Here is a 6,767-nt window from a genome sequence, read left to right on the forward strand (position 1 = left end):
TGGTGATTAACATAACATAATAAAATTAAAAAAAAAAAAGAAAATCAAATACAAAACTAGGATGCTCACCAAATATGAAAATACAGATGACCTTTGAACAATGTAGGAATGAGGGCCATTGATGCCCCCACACAGTTGAAAATCCATATATAACATTTAATTCCCCAAAAACTTAACTGCTAATGGCTTACTCTTGACTGGAAACCTTACCAATAATATAAACAGTAGATTAACACATATTTTGTATATTACATGAATTATGTATTGTGTTCTTACAAAAAGTAAGCTAGAGAAAAGAAAATGTTATTAAGAAAATCATAAGAAAAAGAAAACCCAGTTACTGTTTTTAACAATAACCAAAATCTGTTTATAAGTAGACCCGTGTAGTTCAAACCCATGTTGTCCAAGAGTCCACTGTATATTTAACTTCCAAAAATTAAAAGGTGAAACCCACACATTATTGTGGCGGCTGATATTTTAGCAGAGTCCGAAGTTATTTCCTGCAAAGATGAAGGGAAATAGTTGTTGAACACTCAGTCAGGGAACTAGGAATGAATTTCAGTAAGAAGGGATCACAATACACCTGGATTCCACCTGCACAGCTGTTTCACTTGCCCAAAGTTTTATCTAAACTTCTCTATAAAACTTAATAAAGCTACCAAATAGTTTTACTTTGTGTTTTTTTTACTAAAAAAAAAGACATCTGTAGAGACATCTGATCACACCTTTATCAGAAGGAATAATCATTGAAGGCCATCAGCCTTTCTTCCTTTCATAGAATCCATGTTCTGTAAGCAACCTGTGATAATTCAATCTGATCTACTTTCTAAAAATTTTTATCATAGAAAGGGTGTTTCATTAATAATACATCTGATTAGGATGGCTATTTGAAATATATTTTTCAAGCTGCAAAATAAAAGTGGTAATTCCTATTTATACAGCTGTTTGTTGTGAGTTTTATAGAAGGATCCTGAGAATAAGATGATCTCTAAGTTCCTAGCAAAGTATAATCTGTATCTAAACAATTTAATGGTGATAACATCAAGTTGCCTCTTAGTACTGTCTTAAAGAGAGCACCACTTTTTCTTGCTGAGAGAGAAATGTCAGTGAAAATTAAATTCATAACACTCAACTATTGCTCAATTATTAGAAATTTAATCACAACTCATTTTAAAATAACATATTTTTACATTCAGTTTGAAAAAATATGACTACATCTCCCATACAGCTAAGTGAGGCTATAAATGAAGTACAAAAGGAAATTAAATAGAACAACAAAGGAAATGAAATTCTCTTAAGCATTCAAGAGGTTTCAGCAAATTTCTGGAAGGAGGAAAGGAGAATGAAGATTATCAGGAAATATAAGGGAGTAGAGAAAGAAGACACACAGAACATAAACAATTGTGTGTACAGTAGAGGGGAAACCAAACTTCCTGGGATACTGGATTTAAACAAAACAAAACAAAGCAACAAAAAAGTAGAGAGTGAAAAGGGAGGCTAAAAACACAAATTTTAATTAAAGTTCTATCTAGAAAAGAGTTGCTTAAGCCCAACATCATACTTTATGCAAAGAAACCAATAACCCAGCACCCTTGACAAGAAACAATAAAAACAAAACCCCACAAATCATAAAGAACAAGAAGATACTGAACAACAGCAGTAACAACCAAAGGCTCAGAGAAAATTTTGCCTAGCTTTTACATTTAAATATTTATTCCCCAAGGAAGAACTTGTTATATATGGTGTGAATTAAGGGCCATTTTAATTGTTTCCCATTTGCATAATCAGGTTTACCAGCAACACTTATTGACAAATCCATCTTTCATCATCGATCTATAATATCAGTTCTCCCAAATACCATGTGCCCATATAAACATTTTTCTTATTATGGTCTATCTATTCCATTCCATTTATCTATTTAATCTATTGCTTTTCTAATACCACACTGTATCATTATATTTTACAATACATCCCCCAATTTATTCTTTTCTTTAAGAAACTTATATTAACTTTGGACATTTTTATATTTAACATACAGTATAGAATTAGCTTGATAATGTTTAAGTGCAATCTTACTGAGCTTTTACTAGGGATGCATTGATAATAAAGATAAATTTAGAGGAGAAATGGCTTCTTTAAGTTCTTTAACTTCTTTGCCAATTTAATTATGGTAAAACTCTCAATGTGTTTGGGTCATCTTTAGTTACTATCAACAAGGTTTTTGTTTTCCACAAGATCTTGTGCACTTTAGTTAGACTTATTTTTAACAACTTGATTTTAAAATTCTATTGTAAGTCATATCTGTGGTGTTTTACTTTGTGTTTGTAGCTCATATATAGAGATGCAATTCATTTTGACATAATTAATTCATGTCAAGGAATCTTGGTAAAAACTATTAATTGGTATAAAGTATTGATGATTCTTTTGATTTTTTTTTTTTTTTTAAGTAGGCACCATGCTCAGCATTGGAGCCCAACATGTGGCTTGAACTCATGACCCTGATACCATGACCTGAACTGAGATCAAGAGTCAGATACTTAATGAACTGAGCCACCCAACCATCCCTCTTTAGAATTTTCTGTGTGCATAATAACCTCTATGATATGACCATTTGTTTTCCTTTTCCAATCATTTTTGTTATTTAAAAAAAACCTTACTGCCATGTCTAAGATCTCCAATATGAATTACTTATAACATTGATGTTTCTATTATTTCCAACCTCAAAGGAAATACTTTAGCATTTCCTTATTAAGTATGATGCTTTCCAAAGGACTTTTGAAGACAAACTTTATCAAATTAAGCCCATTCCTTTTTAGTTAGGTTGTTAAAATGTAAGATTTTTTAAGACCATGGCATTAAATAAGTTATGAGTTTGTTGTCCTTTGTTTCAGTGCATCACATTGCTATTTTCATATGAAGCTTTCCAGAGTTGCTTGGAATAAATCTTTTTGTCCAGAATGTCATATTTTTTAACGCATTGTTGATTTCTGTTTGATAATCTGCAATTTTTTCTTCCTTATTTTTGATAAATTAGGTTGACTTTAATTCCTTTTTCCTTTCCTATCCTGGTAAAGTTTGGTTTTCCTTGGTTTTTTAACTTAATTTATTTAAATTCAATTAGTTAACATATAGTGTATCATTAGTTTTAGATGTGGAGTTCAGTAATTCATCAGTTGCATATAACATCCCCTGGTCATTACATTACATGCCCTTTTTAATGTCCATCACCCAGTTACCTCATCCCACACGCCCTGCCCCTCCAGCAACCCTCAGTTTGTTTCCTATACTTAAAAGAGTCTCTTATGGTTTGTCTCCCTCTCTGATTTCATCTTATTTTATTTTTGATATCAAGGGTATTATAGCTTCATAAAATGAATTGGAATGTGTTCCCTCCGGCTTTCTGCTCAAAACAATTATATGTAATATTGGAATTATTATTTTGTCTCATATTTGGAACAATCCACTGGTAGAGCCGTCAAGGTTTGAAATGATCTTATGAGATGATCTTTGACTACTGAGTAAATGGATTTGTTATAGGACAATTCTGGTTTTGTATTTTACTTTAAGTTACTTTTGGAAAAATACATGTTCTAGACAATTGTGCATTTTATTTACATTTCAAATTTATTACGTTAAAATTGTTAATATACCCTGATTTATCTTTTGAATGTGTATTTTATCTACAAAAGTATAAGATTTTTGCATTGTATATTTCTTAAAAATGAATCTTTAATTTTTTATTTTTAAATTTTTAATTTTTTAAAATGTTATTTGAGTATATTTGACATGCAATATTACATTAGTCTTGAATTCTCTTTAAAAAAAGAAAAAAAGAACTGTGGTCAGCAAATTGTGGCCTAAGAGTCAGTCACTTTTTATAAATAAAGTGTTCTGGAACACAGTCATGCTCACCCACTTACATATGGTCTCTAACTTTTTATGCCACAACAGCAGAAACTGAGTAGTTACAAGACTTTCAGTAGTTACAACAAGAAGCCTAAAATATTTACCATCCGATCCTTTAAGAAAAAAGGTTGGTATCTGGTGTATAATTACTTTCCATTTTTTATTCCTGATATTTGGTATTCCTTCTCTTATTGTTTTAAAACAATTTCTCCAGTGTTTTGTGATTTTGTTTTATTCAGTTTTATTGAGATTTAATTGATATATAACATTGTATTTGTTTATGATATACAACATAATAATTTGATAGATGTATATTTTGGAAATAATTACACAAGTTTAGTTGACATCCATCACAAAGGTTTGTCAATTTTTTTTTATCCTTTCAATGAATTAACTGACTCTTAGCTTTATTTCTTGACTTTTTTTTCCCTATACTCTTGATCACTATGCATATATTTATTATTTGCTTCCACTTTTTGTTTCTTTTTTTAAGTTCCTTTTTTTCCTTTTTTTAAGTACTTAAAATAAATCCAAAACTACTGGACTTTTACAACTCCAAATATGTGAGTGTTTGACTTTCTATGTCTATCCTTTACATAATTGAACATTTTCCCCCCATTTCCCATCTCCCATCTATCTCTTTAGCATCTATCTGTCTGGCATCTATCTCTCATCTATCTATATCTAGAATCTATTTATCTCTATTTATGTTTTTTTTTATGTTTGTGTCTAGACATTCTCATTTGTTCAGTTCACTAATACACATTTTTTTTTTCACCCTGGAAGTCATAATGACCAATTGTTATTTTCTCAAAAGCAATATTTTTTTCTTTAGACTCTTGTTAATTTAAGTAGTCAAAATGTTTTATTATGTCTCTCTCCTGATATTAATTATATCTATTCTATAATTTATTGTTTATGTATTTTCATAAATTTATTTTCTCCACTGCTAGTTATTTCATTAGAGTGGGCATTTCTATTTCATGTTGTTGGTTACTCAAGGATTTGGCTACTTAATCCTGTTATTCTAATTACTGATCTTTGAAAGAGCTATCATTTTGAAAAAATTAAAAGACTATAAAGACAAAACAAAAAGGAAAACAATTTAACCCAAAAAGGAAATGATTTAACCCAAGTGTATTTGGCAGCTATCCATCAAGTTTGGATAGAAATTGTCGCTCTTCTTATCTTTGTAAACTTCTACATAAGATTAAAGTCATCCCCCATCATTTCAGAAAAAAAAAAAATGAGCTGAATTATTTTTATTTCATTATTTTGTACAAAGTTTTAGTTTTTATTAAATGTGATCATTTGTAATAACTTGAATTTAGAACTAGTAATGTATTTTCTCTCTTTTCTTTCCCTATTGTTCTGACAGTTGGTCTATATCTATTTATCTATCACCTCACCTATATATAAATATGTACAATAACCAATGTTGAAATAATTAATGTCATTATTTTTTAAAGTATATTTTAGGACTTGGTAATAAGCCTCATTTCCATTTACCTTGCAAATATGTATAACATACCATTTATTTTGTTACATCATAATTGTTGTTTTCATATATATCTAGAAGATAGGTCTTAAAGTCATATCTATATTTATATTTTCATCACCTGACATATCCTAATACAACATGTCTTTTGAACTAATTGTCTTATATACAGACATTGCTCTTTCTTTATATCTATTACTATTCTTGTTGCCTTCTTCTAGATATGACACTGATCTAGTTAATTAAGCTTTGAGCCTTGATTTTCTTATCAATAAAATGATGATAACAATACATACCTTATTAGGTTATTGTAAATATGAAGCATGATAACATATGTAAAAGAGCATAGTAAATGGAACAATATAAATGTTGGTGTGCCATCTTTGTTATAGCAGAGTGAGTAGTGGTAGCAGCAAAAGTAAAATATTTTTTTTATCTCTACTGAGGTATAATTGACAAATAAAAATTGAATATACATTTAAGGTATACAACGTGATGTTTTGATATATATACGCATTGTGAAATGATTGCCACAATCAAGCTAATGAAAACATCCATCACCTCACACAGTTAACATTTTCTTTTTTTCCTAATGTGGAAAAACATGAATTTGCTTGTCAGGCTTGCATTGGGCCATGCTTATTTTCTCTGTATCATTTCAATTTTTGAATATGTGCTGCCAAAACAAGAACAAAGGCATTTTAATTCTGTGATTTATAGCTGTTAATTGGGGCTAATCATAATTACATTTTTGATCATTCCTCTGGTTCTGGGAATACTTACTTACTTATCTATATAATTAAATATAAGCTTAGTCAGTGCAAGGGTTTTTGTTTTTTTGCTCGCTGCTGTAATAATGAAGATGAACTAATGAATAACTTTATTCAACAAACATATGAATGTGTATGTATTATATACATAAACAAAATATGCAAATGTGTAGTATGTGTATATCCATATTTACACACAAACAGCAGGTATGTGATTAGTACTAACTTCAACACTATTTATATTAATGTTTTATTAGTTTCCACTCAATTCCAAAATGTGTTGAAATATGGAGAAATTGACTATCACTCAGAAATTGAACTAGTTTAACAGTAAGCTTTTCCAAAAATAGCATAATTCATAAAACTGAAAAATACAGATCTGTTCTGCCTGGATTTTACTAAAGATAGATCGAAATAGTTTGAATTAACTTTAACATTTTGAGTACTATAGCTTGTGTCAAAATTTTCTTCAGAATTGCACTTTATGTCCTTGGTTGAAATGTCGATGTAAACCTTTCTTCAGATTTTTTTTTCCTTTTTATTTACAATCTATTCCATATTACCATAATTTTACAAAATTCCTAAGACTATGG

The 6,767-nt window shown here is 29.5% G+C and overlaps 1 pseudogene; it reads right to left on the reverse strand.

Moving 5' to 3' along the window:
- Positions 1 to 6,002: 6,002 nt before the first annotated feature.
- Positions 6,003 to 6,096, reverse strand: LOC123849146 (U6 spliceosomal RNA; annotated as a pseudogene).
- Positions 6,097 to 6,767: the final 671 nt, after the last annotated feature.

The sequence above is a fragment of the Mirounga angustirostris genome, unplaced genomic scaffold, assembly GCF_029215605.1.
Source record: "Mirounga angustirostris isolate CCGP_5_RB_7025 unplaced genomic scaffold, mMirAng1.0.hap1 SCAF_2, whole genome shotgun sequence".
NCBI lineage: Eukaryota > Metazoa > Chordata > Mammalia > Carnivora > Phocidae > Mirounga > Mirounga angustirostris.